A 14,901-nucleotide genomic window follows, 5' to 3' on the forward strand; every position below is an offset into this window, starting at 1 on the left:
ACTCCTTTATTTTCTATAATACAGTAGGAAGCAGTGACGCTGCTCCAGCTCCTTTATTTTCTATTGTACAGGAGGAAGCGGTGACGCTGCTCCAGCTCCTTTATTTTCGATAATACAGAAGGAAATAGAGACGCTGCTCCAGCTCCTTTATTTTCTATAATACAGTAGGAAGCAGTGACGCTGCTCCAGCTCCTTTATTTTCTATAATACAGAAGGAAGCAGTGACGCTGCTCCAGCTCCTTTATTTTCGATAATACAGAAGGAAGCAGTGACGCTCCTGCAGCTCCTTTATTTTCTATAATACAGTAGGAAGCAGTGACGCTGCTCCAGCTCCTTTATTTTCTATAATACAGGAGGAAGCAGTGACGCGGCTCCAGATCCTTTAGTTTTTCTAATACATAATGAAGCAGTGACGCTGCCCCAGCTCCTTTATTTTCTATAATACAGGAGGAAGTAGAGACGCTGCTCCAGCTCCTTTATTTTCTATAATACAGTAGGAAGCAGTAACGCTGCTCCAGCTCCTTTATTTTCTATAGTACAGGAGGAAGCGGTGACGCTGCTCCAGCTCCTTTATTTTCGATAATACAGAAGGAAGTAGAGACGCTGCTCCAGCTCCTTTATTTTCAAGAATACAGGAGGAAGCAGTGACGCTGCTCCAGCTCCTTTATTTTCGATAATACAGAAGGAAGCAGTGACGCTGCTCCAGCTCCTTTATTTTCGATAATACAGAAGGAAGCAGTGACGCTGCTCCAGCTCCTTTATTTTCTATAACACAGGAGGAAGCAGTGACGCTGCTCCAGCTCCTTTATTTTCGATAGTACAGAAGGAAGTAGAGACGCTGCTCCAGCTCCTTTATTTTCTATAATACAGTAGGAAGCAGTGACGCTGCTCCAGCTCCTTTATTTTTTATAATACAGTAGGAAGCAGTGACGCTGCTCCAGCTCCTTTATTTTCTTTAGTACAGGGGGAAGCGGTGACGCTGCTCCAGCTCCTTTATTTTCGATAATACAGAAGGAAATAGAGACGCTGCTCCAGCTCCTTTATTTTCTATAATACAGTAGGAAGCAGTGACGCGGCTCCAGCTCCTTTATTTTCTATAATACAGGAGGAAGCGGTGACGCTGCTCCAGCTACTTTATTTTCGATAATACAGAAGAAAGTAGAGACGCTGCTCCAGCTCCTTTATTTTCTATAATACAGGAGGAAGCAGTGACGCTGCTCCAGCTCCTTTATTTTCTATAGTACAGGAGGAAGCGGCGACGCTGCTCCAGCTCCTTTATTTTCGATAATACAGAAGGAAGGAGAGACGCTGCTCCAGCTCCTTTATTTTCTATAATACAGGAGGAAGCAGTGACGCTGCTCCAGCTCCTTTATTTTCGATAATACAGGAGGAAGCAGTGACGCTGCTCCAGCTCCTTTATTTTCGATAATACAGAAGGAAGGAGAGACGCTGCTCCAGCTCCTTTATTTTCTATAATACAGAAGGAAGGAGAGACGCTGCTCCAGCTCCTTTATTTTCGATAATACAGGAGGAAGTAGAGACGCTGCTCCAGCTCCTTTATTTTCTATAATACAGAGGGAAGGAGAGACGCTGCTCCAGCTCCTTTATTTTCTATAATACAGGAGGAAGCAGTGATGCTGCTCCAGCTCCTTTATTTTCGATAATACAGAAGGAAGTAGAGACGCTGCTCCAGCTCCTTTATTTTCTATAATACAGAAGGAAGGAGAGACGCTGCTCCAGCTCCTTTATTTTCTATAATACAGGAGGAAGCAGTGACGCTGCTGCAGCTCCTTTATTTTCGATAATACAGGAGGAAGCAGTGACGCTGCTCCAGCTCCTTTATTTTCGATAATACAGAAGGAAGCAGTGACGCTGCTCCAGCTCATTTATTTTCTATAAAACAGGAGGAAGCGGTGACGCTGCTCCAGCTCCTTTATTTTCGATAATACAGAAGGAAGTAGAGACGCTGCTCCAGCTCCTTTATTTTCTATAATACAGAAGGAAGGAGAGACGCTGCTCCAGCTCCTTTATTTTCTATAATACAGTAGGAAGCAGTGACGCTGCTCCAGCTCCTTTATTTTCTATAGTACAGGAGGAAGCGGTGACGCTGCTCCAGCTCCTTTCATTTCGATAATACAGAAGGAAGCAGTGACGCTGCTCCATCTCCTTCATTTTCGATAATACAGAAGGAAGCAGTGACGCTGCTCCATCTCCTTTATTTTCGATAATACAGAAGGAAGTAGAGACGCTGCTCCAGCTCCTTTATTTTCTATAATACAGAAGGAAGTAGAGACGCTGCTCCAGCTCCTTTATTTTCTATAATACAGGAGAAAGCGGTGACGCTGCTCCAGCTCCTTTATTTTCTATAATACAGGAGGAAGCGGTGACGCTGCTCCAGCTCCTTTATTTTCGATAATACAGAAGGAAGCAGTGACGCTGCTCCAGCTCCTTCATTTTCTATAGTACAGGAGGAAGCGGTGACGCTGCTCCAGCTCATTTATTTTCGATAATACAGAAGGAAGGAGAGACGCTGCTCCAGCTCCTTTATTTTGTATAATACAGGAGGAAGCAGTGACGCTGCTCCAGCTCCTTTATTTTCTATAATACAGAAGGAAGTAGAGACGCTGCTCCAGCTCCTTTATTTTCGATAATACAGAAGGAAGGAGAGACGCTGCTCCAGCTACTTTATTTTCTATTATACAGTAGGAAGCAGTGACGCTGCTCCAGCTCCTTTCTTTTCTATAGTACAGGAGGAAGCGGTGACGCTGCTCCAGCTCCTTTATTTTCGATAATACAGAAGGAAGTAGAGACGCAGCTCCAGCTCCTTTATTTTCTATAATACAGGAGGAAGCAGTGACGCTGATACAGCTCCTTTATTTTCTATAATACAGAAGGAAGTAGAGACGCTGCTACAGCTCCTTTATTTTCGATAATACAGAAGGAAGTAGAGACGCTGCTCCAGCTCCTTTATTTTCTATAATACAGTAGGAAGCAGTGACGCTGCTCCAGCTCCTTTATTTTCTATAATACACGAGGAAGCAGTGACGCTGCTCCAGCTCCTTTATTTCCGATAATACAGAAGGAAGCAGTGACGCTGCTCCAGCTCCTTTATTTTCTATTGTACAGGAGGAAGCGGTGACGCTGCTCCAGCTCCTTTATTTTCGATAATACAGAAGGAGGTAGAGACGCTGCTCCAGCTCCTTTATTTTGTATAATACAGAAGGAAGCAGTGACGCTGCTCCAGCTCCTTTATTTTCTATAATACAGAAGGAAGTAGAGACGCTGCTCCAGCTCCTTTATTTTCTATAATACAGTAGGAAGCAGTGACGCTGCTCCAGCTCCTTTATTTTCTATAATACAGAAGGATGTAGAGACGCTGCTCCACCTCCTTTATTTTCTATAATACAGAAGGAAGTAGAGACGCCTCTCCAGCTCCTTTATTTTCTATCATACAGTAGGAAGCAGTGACGCTGCTCCAGCTCCTTTATTTTCTATAATACAGGAGGAAGCGGTGACGCTGCTCCAGCTCCTTTATTTTCGATAATACAGAAGAAAGTAGAGACGCTGCTCCAGCTCCTTTATTTTCTATAATACAGTAGGAAGCAGTGACGCTGCTCCAGCTCCTTTATTTTGTATAATACAGGAGGAAGCAGTGACCCTGCTCCAGCTCCTTTAGTTTTTCTAATACAGGAGGAAGCAGAGACGCTGCCCCGGCTCCTTTATTTTCTATAATACAGGAGGAAGCAGTGACGCTGCTCCAGATCCTTTATTTTCGATAATACAGAAGGAAGTAGAGACGCTGCTCCAGCTCCTTTATTTTCTATAATACAGTAGGAAGCAGTGACGCTGGTCCAGCTCCTTTATTTTCTATAATACAGGAGGAAGCAGTGAAGCTGCTCCAGCTCCTTTAGTTTTTCTAATACAGGAGGAAGCAGAGACGCTGCCCCAGCTCCTTTATTTTCTATAATACAGGAGGAAGCAGAGACGCTGCCCCAGCTCCTTTATTTTATATAATACAGGATGAAGCAGTGACGCTGCTCCAGCTCCTTTATTTTCGAAAATACAGGAGGAAGCGGTGACGCTGCTCCAGCTCCTTTATTTTCGATAATGCAGAAGGAAGTGGAGACGCTGCTCCAGCTCCTTTATTTTCTATAATACAGGAGTTAGCAGAGACGCTGCTCCAGCTCCGTTATTTTCTATAATACAGGAGGAAGCAGTGACGCAGCTCCTGCTCCTTTATTTTCTATAATACAGGAGGAAGCAGCGACGCTGCTGCAGCTCCTTTATTTTCTATAATACAGGAGGAAGCAGAGAAGCTGCTCCAGCTCCTTTATTTTCTATAATCCTGGAGGAAGCGGTGACGATGCTCCAGCTCCTTTATTTTCTATTACACAGGAGTCAGTAGAGTCGCTGCTCCAGCTCCTTTATTTTCTATAATACAGGAGGAAGCAGTGTAGCTGCTCCAGCTCCTTTATTTTCTATAATACAGGAGGAAGCAGTGACGCTGCTCCAGCTCCTTTATTTTCAAAAATACAGGAGGAAGCAGTGACGCTGCTCCAGCTCCTTTATTTTCAATAATACATGAGGAAGCAGTGTAGCTGCTCCAGCTCCTATATTTTCTATAATACAGGATGAAGCAGAGACACTGCTCCAGCTCCTTTATTTTGTATAATACAGGAGGAAGATGTGACGCTGCTGCAGCTCCTTTATTTTCAATAATACAGGAGGAAGCAGTGACGCTGCTCCAGCTCCTTTATTTTCTATAATACAGGAGGAAGCAGTGGCGCTGGTGCAGCTCCTTTATTTTCTATAATACAGGAGGAAGGAGAGACACTGCGCCAGCTCCTTTATTTTCTATAATACAGGAGGAAGCAGTGACGCTGCTCCAGCTCCTTTATTTTCTATAATACAGTAGGAAGCAGTGACGCTGCTCAGGCTCATTTACTTTCTATAATACAGGAGGAAGCAGTGACGCGGCTCCAGCTCCTTTAGTTTTTCTAATACAGGAGGAAGCAGTGACGCTGCCGCAGCTCCTTTATTTTCTATAATACAGAAGGAAGTAGAGACGCTGCCCCAGCTCCTTTATTTTCTATAATACAGAAGGAAGTAGAGACGCTGCTCCAGCTCCTTTATTTTCTATAATACAGTAGGAAGCAGTGACGCTGCTCCAGCTGCTTTATTTTCTATAGTACAGGAGGAAGCAGTGACGCTGCCCCAGCTCCTTTATTTTCTATAATACAGAAGGAAGTAGAGACGCTGCTCCAGCTCCTTTATTTTCTATCATACAAGAGGAAGCAGTGACGCTGCTCCAGCTCCTTTATTTTCTATCATACAGGAGGAAGCGGTGACGCTGCTCCAGCTCCTTTATTTTCTATAATACAGAAGGAAGTAGAGACGCTGCTCCAGCTCCTTTATTTTCTATCATACAGGAGGAAGCGGTGACGATGCTCCAGCTCCTTTATATTCTATTACACAGGAGTAAGTAGAGTCGCTGCTCCAGCTCCTTGATTTTCTATAATACAAGAGGAAGCAGTGACGCTGCTCCAGCTCCTTTATTTTCTATCATACAGGAGGAAGCGGTGACGATGCTCCAGCTCCTTTATATTCTATTACACAGGAGTAAGTAGAGTCGCTGCTCCAGCTCCTTGATTTTCTATAATACAGTAGGAAGCAGTGTAGCTGCTCCAGCTCCTTTATTTTCTATAATACAGGATGAAGCAGAGACGCTGCTCCAGCTCCTTTATTTTGTATAATACAGGAGGAAGCAGTGACGCTGCTCCAGCTCCTTTATTTTCAATAATACAGGAGGAAGCAGTGTAGCTGCTCCAGCTCCTATATTTTCTATAATACAGGATGAAGCAGAGACACTGCTCCAGCTCCTTTATTTTGTATAATACAGGAGGAAGATGTGACGCTGCTGCAGCTCCTTTATTTTCAATAATACAGGAGGAAGCAGTGACGCTGCTCCAGCTCCTTTATTTTCTATAATACAGAAGGAAGTAGAGACGCTGCTCCAGCTCCTTTATTTTCTATCATACAAGAGGAAGCAGTGACGCTGCTCCAGCTCCTTTATTTTCTATCATACAGGAGGAAGCGGTGACGATGCTCCAGCTCCTTTATATTCTATTACACAGGAGTAAGTAGAGTCGCTGCTCCAGCTCCTTGATTTTCTATAATACAGGAGGAAGCAGTGTAGCTGCTCCCGCTCCTTTATTTTCTATAATACAGGATGAAGCAGAGACGCTGCTCCAGCTCCTTTATTTTGTATAATACAGGAGGAAGCAGTGACGCTGCTCCAGCTCCTTTATTTTCAATAATACAGGAGGAAGCAGAGACACTGCTCCAGCTCCTTTATTTTGTATAATACAGGAGGAAGCAGTGACGCTGCTCCAGCTCCTTTATTTTCAATAATACAGGAGGAAGCAGTGACGCTGCTCCAGCTCCTTTATTTTCTATAATACAGGATGAAGCAGAGACACTGCTCCAGCTCCTTTATTTTCTATAATACAGGAGGAAGCAGTGACGCTGCTCCAGCTCCTTTACTTTCAATAATACAGGAGGAAGCAGTGACGCTGCTCCAGCTCCTTTATTTTCAATAATACAGGAGGAAGCAGTGGCGCTGGTGCAGCTCCTTTATTTTGTATAATACAGGAGGAAGGAGAGACACTGCGCCAGCTCCTTTATTTTCTATAATACAGGAGGAAGCAGTGACGCTGCTCCAGCTCCTTTATTTTCTATAATACAGGAGGAAGCAGTGACGCGGCTCCAGATCCTTTAGTTTTTCTAATACATAATGAAGCAGTGACGCTGCCCCAGCTCCTTTATTTTCTATAATACAGGAGGAAGTAGAGACGCTGCTCCAGCTCCTTTATTTTCTATAATACAGTAGGAAATAGTAACGCTGCTCCAGCTCCTTTATTTTCTATAGTACAGGAGGAAGCGGTGACGCTGCTCCAGCTCCTTTATTTTCGAGAATACAGAAGGAAGTAGAGACGCTGCTCCAGCTCCTTTATTTTCAAGAATACAGGAGGAAGGAGTGACGCTGCTCCAGCTCCTTTATTTTCGATAATACAGAAGGAAGCAGTGACGCTGCTCCAGCTCCTTTATTTTCGATAATACAGAAGGAAGCAGTGACGCTGCTCCAGCTCCTTTATTTTCTATAGTACAGGAGGAAGCGGTGACGCTGCTCCAGCTCCTTTATTTTCGATAATACAGAAGGAAGGAGAGACGCTGCTCCAGCTCCTTTATTTTCAAGAATACAGGAGGAAGCAGTGACGCTGCTCCAGCTCCTTTATTTTCGATAATACAGAAGGAAGCAGTGACGCTGCTCCAGCAACTTTATTTTCGATAATACAGAAGGAAGCAGTGACGCTGCTCCAGCTCCTTTATTTTCTATAGTACAGGAGGAAGCGGTGACGCTGCTCCAGCTCCTTTATTTTCGATAATACAGAAGGAAGGAGAGACGCTGCTCCAGCTCCTTTATTTTCGTTAATACAGAAGGAAGGAGAGACGCTGCTCCAGCTCCTTTATTTTCTATAATACAGGAGGAAGCAGTGACGCTGCTCCAGCTCCTTTATTTTCTATAATACAGGAGGAAGCAGTGACGCTGCTCCAGCTCCTTTATTTTCTATAATACAGGAGGAAGCAGTGACGCTGCTCCAGCTCCTTTATTTTCGATATTACAGAAGGAAGCAGTGAAGCTGCTCCAGCTCCTTTCTTTTCTATAGTACAGGAGGAAGCGGTGACGCTGCTCCAGCTCCTTTATTTTCGATAATACAGAAGGAAGTAGAGACGCTGCTCCAGCTCCTTTATTTTCTATAATACAGGAGGAAGCAGTGACGCTGATACAGCTCCTTTATTTTCTATAATACAGAAGGAAGTAGAGACGCTGCTACAGCTCCTTTATTTTCGATAATACAGAAGGAAGTAGAGACGCTGCTCCAACTCCTTTATTTTCTATAATACAGTAGGAAGCTGTGACGCTGCTCCAGCTCCTTTATTTTCTATAAAACAGGAGGAAGCGGTGACGCTGCTCCAGCTCCTTTATTTTCGATAATACAGAAGGAAGTAGAGACGCTGCTCCAGCTCCTTTATTTTCTATAATACAGTAGGAAGCAGTGACGCTGCTCCAGCTCCTTTATTTTCTATAATACACGAGGAAGCAGTGACGCTGCTCCAGCTCCTTTATTTCCGATAATACAGAAGGAAGCAGTGACGCTGCTCCAGCTCCTTTATTTTCTATTGTACAGGAGGAAGCGGTGACGCTGCTCCAGCTCCTTTATTTTCGATAATACAGGAGGAAGCAGTGACGCTGCTCCAGTTCCTTTATTTTCGATAATACAGAAGGAAGCAGTGACGCTGCTCCAGCTCCTTTATTTTCGATAATACAGGAGGAAGCGGTGACGCAGCTCCAGCTCCTTTATTTTCGATAATACAGAAGGAAGTAGAGACGCTGCTCCAGCTCCTTTATTTTCTATAATACAGAAGGAAGTAGAGACGCTGCTCCAGCTCCATTATTTTCTATAATACAGTACGAAGCAGTGACGCTGCTCCAGCTCCTTTATTTTCTATAGTACAGGAGGAAGCGGTGACGCTGCTCCAGCTCCTTTATTTTCGATAATACAGAAGGAAGCAGTGACGCTGCTCCATCTCCTTTATTTTCGATAATACAGAAGGAAGCAGTGACGCTGCTCCATCTCCTTTATTTTCGATAATACAGAAGGAAGCAGTGACGCTGCTCCAGCTCCTTTATTTTCTCTAATACAGAAGGAAGTAGAGACGCTGCTCCAGCTCCTTTATTTTCTATAATACAGGAGGAAGCGGTGACGCTGCTCCAGCTCCTTTATTTTCTATAATACAGGAGGAAGCGGTGACGCTGCTCCAGCTCCGTTATTTTTGATAATACAGAAGGAAGCAGTGACGCTGCTCCAGCTCCGTTATTTTCTATAGTACAGGAGGAAGCGGTGACGCTGCTCCAGCTCCTTTATTTTCGATAATACAGGAGGAAGAAGTGACGCCTCTCCAGCTCCTTTATTTTCTATAATACAGGAGGAAGTAGAGACGCTGCTCCAGCTCATTTATTTTCTATAATACAGTCGGAAGCAGTGACGCTGCCCCAGCTCCTTTATTTTCGATAATACAGAAGGAAGTAGAGACGCTGCTCCAGCTCCTTTATTTTCTATAATACAGTCGGAAGCAGTGACGCTGCCCCAGCTCCTTTATTTTCGATAATACAGAAGGAAGTAGAGACGCTGCTCCAGCTCCTTTATTTTCTATAATACAGTCGGAAGCAGTGACGCTGCCCCAGCTCCTTTATTTTCTATAATACACGAGGAAGCAGTGACGCTGCTCCAGCTCCTTTATTTTCTATAATACAGGAGGAATCAGTGACGCTGCCCCAGATCCTTTATTTTCTATAGTACAGGAGGAAGCAGTGACGCTGCTCCAGCTCCTTTATTTTATATAATACAGGAGCAAGTAGAGACGCTGCGCCAGCTCCTTTATTTTCGACAATACAGGAGGAAGCGGTGACGCTGCTCCAGCTCCTTTATTTTCTATAATACAGGAGGAAGCAGTGACGCTGCTGCAGCTCCTTTATTTTCTTTAATACAGGAGGGGGAAGAGGCGCTGCTCCAGCTCCTTTATTTTCTATAATGCAGGAGGAAGCGGTGACGCTGCTCCAGCTCCTTTATTTTCTATAATACAGGAGGAAGCAGTGACGCTGCTCCAGCTCCTTTATTTTCTATAATACAGGAGGAAGCAGTGACGCTGCTCCAGCTTCTTTATTTTCTATAATACACGAGGAAGCAGTGACGCTGCTCCAGCTCCTTTATTTTCTATAATACACGAGGAAGCAGTGACGCTGCTCCAGCTACTTTATTTTCTATAATACAGGATGAATCAGTGACGCTGCCCCAGATCCTTTATTTTCTATAATACAGGAGGAAGCAGTGACGCTGCTCCAGCTCCTTTATTTTATATAATACAGGAGGAAGTAGAGACGCTGCGCCAGCTCCTTTATATTCGAGAATACAGGAGGAAGCCGTGACGCTGCTCCAGCTCCTTTATTTTCAATAATACAGGAGGAAGCAGTGACGCTGCTGTAGCTCCTTTATTTTCTTTAATACAGGAGGGGGAAGAGGCGCTGCTCCAGCTCCTTTATTTTCTATAATGCAGGAGGAAGCAGTGACGCTGCTCCAGCTCCTTTATTTTCTATAATACAGGAGGAAGCAGAGAAGCTGCTCCAGCTCCTTTATTTTCTATAACACAGGAGGAAGCAGTGACGCTGCTCCAGCTCCTTTATTTTCTATAGTACAGGAGGAAGCGGCGACGCTGCTCCAGCTCCTTTATTTTCGATAATACAGAAGGAAGGAGAGACGCTGCTCCAGCTCCTTTATTTTCTATAATACAGGAGGAAGCAGTGACGCTGCTCCAGCTCCTTTATTTTCGATAATACAGGAGGAAGCAGTGCCGCTGCTCCAGCTCCTTTATTTTGGATAATACAGAAGGAAGCAGTGACGCTGCTCCATCTCCTTTATTTTCGAGAATACAGGAGGAAGCAGTGACGCTGCTCCAGTTCCTTTATTTTCTATAATACAGAAGGAAGGAGAGACGCTGCTCCAGCTCCTTTATTTTCTATAATACAGGAGGAAGCAGTGACGCTGCTCCAGCTCCTTTATTTTCGATAATACAGGAGGAAGCAGTGCCGCTGCTCCAGCTCCTTTATTTTGGATAATACAGAAGGAAGCAGTGACGCTGCTCCAGCTCCTTTATTTTGGATAATACAGAAGGAAGCAGTGACGCTGCTCCAGCTCCTTTATTTTGGATAATACAGAAGGAAGCAGTGACGCTGCTCCATCTCCTTTATTTTCGATAATACAGGAGGAAGCAGTGCCGCTGCTCCAGCTCCTTTATTTTCTATAATACAGGAGGAAGCAGCGACGCTGCTCCAGCTCCTTTATTTTCGATAATACAGGAGGAAGCAGTGACGCTGCTCCATCTCCTTTATTTCGAGAATACAGGAGGAAGTAGAGACGCTGCTCCAGCACCTTTATTTTCTATAATACAGAAGGAAGTAGAGACGCTGCTCCAGCTCCTTTATTTTCTATAATACAGGAGGATGCAACGACGCTGCTCCAGCTCCTTTATTTTCGATAATACAGGAGGAAGCGGTGACGCTGCTCCAGCTCCTTTATTTTCTATAATACAGAAGGAAGCAGTGACGCTGCTCCAGCTCCTTTATTTTCTATAATACAGGAGGAAGCGGTGACGCAGCTCCAGCTCCTTTATTTTCGATAATACAGAAGGAAGTAGAGACGCTGCTCCAGCTCCTTTATTTTCTATAATACAGAAGGAAGTAGAGACGCTGCTCCAGCTCCATTATTTTCTATAATACAGTACGAAGCAGTGACGCTGCTCCAGCTCCTTTATTTTCTATAGTACAGGAGGAAGCGGTGACGCTGCTCCAGCTCCTTTATTTTCGATAATACAGAAGGAAGCAGTGACGCTGCTCCATCTCCTTTATTTTCGATAATACAGAAGGAAGCAGTGACGCTGCTCCATCTCCTTTGTTTTCGATAATACAGAAGGAAGCAGTGACGCTGCTCCAGCTCCTTTATTTTCTATAATACAGGAGGAAGCGGTGACACTGCTCCAGCTCCTTTATTTTCTATAATCCAGGAGGAAGCGGTGACGCTGCTCCAGCTCCGTTATTTTTGATAATACAGAAGGAAGCAGTGACGCTGCTCCAGCTCCTTTATTTTCTATAGTACAGGAGGAAGCGGTGACGCTGCTCCAGCTCCTTTATTTTCGATAATACAGGAGGAAGAAGTGACGCCTCTCCAGCTCCTTTATTTTCTATAATACAGAAGGAAGTCGAGACGTTGCTCCAGCTCCTTTATTTTCGATAATACAGAAGGAAGGAGAGACGCTGCTCCATCTCCTTTATTTTCGATAATACAGAAGGAAGCAGTGACACTGCTCCATCTCCTTTATTTTCGATAATACAGAAGGAAGCAGTGACGCTGCTCCAGCTCCTTTATTTTCTCTAATACAGAAGGAAGTAGAGACGCTGCTCCAGCTCCTTTATTTTCTATAATACAGGAGGAAGCGGTGACGCTGCTCCAGCTCCTTTATTTTCTATAATCCAGGAGGAAGCGGTGACGCTGCTCCAGCTCCGTTATTTTTGATAATACAGAAGGAAGCAGTGACGCTGCTCCAGCTCCTTTATTTTCTATAGTACAGGAGGAAGCGGTGACGCTGCTCCAGCTCCTTTATTTTCGATAATACAGGAGGAAGAAGTGACGCCTCTCCAGCTCCTTTATTTTCTATAATACAGAAGGAAGTCGAGACGTTGCTCCAGCTCCTTTATTTTCGATAATACAGAAGGAAGGAGAGACGCTGCTCCAGCTCCTTCATTTTCTATAATACAGGAGGAAGCAGTGACGCTGCTCCAGCTCCTTTATTTTCTATAATACAGGAGGAAGCAGTGACGCTGCTCCAGCTCCTTTATTTTCGATAATACAGAAGGAAGCAGTGAAGCTGCTCCAGCTCCTTTCTTTTCTATAGTACAGGAGGAAGCGGTGACGCTGCTCCAGCTCCTTTATTTTCGATAATACAGAAGGAAGTAGAGACGCTGCTCCAGCTCCTTTATTTTCTATAATACAGGCGGAAGCAGTGACGCTGATACAGTTCCTTTATTTTCTATAATACAGAAGGAAGTAGAGACGCTGCTACAGCTCCTTTATTTTCGATAATACAGAAGGAAGTAGAGACGCTGCTCCAACTCCTTTATTTTCTATAATACAGTAGGAAGCAGTGACGCTGCTCCAGCTCCTTTATTTTCTATTGTACAGGAGGAAGCGGTGACGCTGCTCCAGCTCCTTTATTTTCGATAATACAGAAGGAAATAGAGACGCTGCTCCAGCTCCTTTATTTTCTATAATACAGTAGGAAGCAGTGACGCTGCTCCAGCTCCTTTATTTTCTATAATACAGAAGGAAGCAGTGACGCTGCTCCAGCTCCTTTATTTTCGATAATACAGAAGGAAGCAGTGACGCTCCTGCAGCTCCTTTATTTTCTATAATACAGTAGGAAGCAGTGACGCTGCTCCAGCTCCTTTATTTTCTATAATACAGGAGGAAGCAGTGACGCGGCTCCAGATCCTTTAGTTTTTCTAATACATAATGAAGCAGTGACGCTGCCCCAGCTCCTTTATTTTCTATAATACAGGAGGAAGTAGAGACGCTGCTCCAGCTCCTTTATTTTCTATAATACAGTAGGAAGCAGTAACGCTGCTCCAGCTCCTTTATTTTCTATAGTACAGGAGGAAGCGGTGACGCTGCTCCAGCTCCTTTATTTTCGATAATACAGAAGGAAGTAGAGACGCTGCTCCAGCTCCTTTATTTTCAAGAATACAGGAGGAAGCAGTGACGCTGCTCCAGCTCCTTTATTTTCGATAATACAGAAGGAAGCAGTGACGCTGCTCCAGCTCCTTTATTTTCGATAATACAGAAGGAAGCAGTGACGCTGCTCCAGCTCCTTTATTTTCTATAACACAGGAGGAAGCAGTGACGCTGCTCCAGCTCCTTTATTTTCGATAGTACAGAAGGAAGTAGAGACGCTGCTCCAGCTCCTTTATTTTCTATAATACAGTAGGAAGCAGTGACGCTGCTCCAGCTCCTTTATTTTTTATAATACAGTAGGAAGCAGTGACGCTGCTCCAGCTCCTTTATTTTCTTTAGTACAGGGGGAAGCGGTGACGCTGCTCCAGCTCCTTTATTTTCGATAATACAGAAGGAAATAGAGACGCTGCTCCAGCTCCTTTATTTTCTATAATACAGTAGGAAGCAGTGACGCGGCTCCAGCTCCTTTATTTTCTATAATACAGGAGGAAGCGGTGACGCTGCTCCAGCTACTTTATTTTCGATAATACAGAAGAAAGTAGAGACGCTGCTCCAGCTCCTTTATTTTCTATAATACAGGAGGAAGCAGTGACGCTGCTCCAGCTCCTTTATTTTCTATAGTACAGGAGGAAGCGGCGACGCTGCTCCAGCTCCTTTATTTTCGATAATACAGAAGGAAGGAGAGACGCTGCTCCAGCTCCTTTATTTTCTATAATACAGGAGGAAGCAGTGACGCTGCTCCAGCTCCTTTATTTTCGATAATACAGGAGGAAGCAGTGACGCTGCTCCAGCTCCTTTATTTTCGATAATACAGAAGGAAGGAGAGACGCTGCTCCAGCTCCTTTATTTTCTATAATACAGAAGGAAGGAGAGACGCTGCTCCAGCTCCTTTATTTTCGATAATACAGGAGGAAGTAGAGACGCTGCTCCAGCTCCTTTATTTTCTATAATACAGAGGGAAGGAGAGACGCTGCTCCAGCTCCTTTATTTTCTATAATACAGGAGGAAGCAGTGATGCTGCTCCAGCTCCTTTATTTTCGATAATACAGAAGGAAGTAGAGACGCTGCTCCAGCTCCTTTATTTTCTATAATACAGAAGGAAGGAGAGACGCTGCTCCAGCTCCTTTATTTTCTATAATACAGGAGGAAGCAGTGACGCTGCTGCAGCTCCTTTATTTTCGATAATACAGGAGGAAGCAGTGACGCTGCTCCAGCTCCTTTATTTTCGATAATACAGAAGGAAGCAGTGACGCTGCTCCAGCTCATTTATTTTCTATAAAACAGGAGGAAGCGGTGACGCTGCTCCAGCTCCTTTATTTTCGATAATACAGAAGGAAGTAGAGACGCTGCTCCAGCTCCTTTATTTTCTATAATACAGAAGGAAGGAGAGACGCTGCTCCAGCTCCTTTATTTTCTATAATACAGTAGGAAGCAGTGACGCTGCTCCAGCTCCTTTATTTTCTATAGTACAGGAGGAAGCGGTGACGCTGCTCCAGCT

Source organism: Chiloscyllium punctatum, chromosome 28, assembly GCF_047496795.1.
Source record: "Chiloscyllium punctatum isolate Juve2018m chromosome 28, sChiPun1.3, whole genome shotgun sequence".
Classification (NCBI taxonomy): domain Eukaryota; kingdom Metazoa; phylum Chordata; class Chondrichthyes; order Orectolobiformes; family Hemiscylliidae; genus Chiloscyllium; species Chiloscyllium punctatum.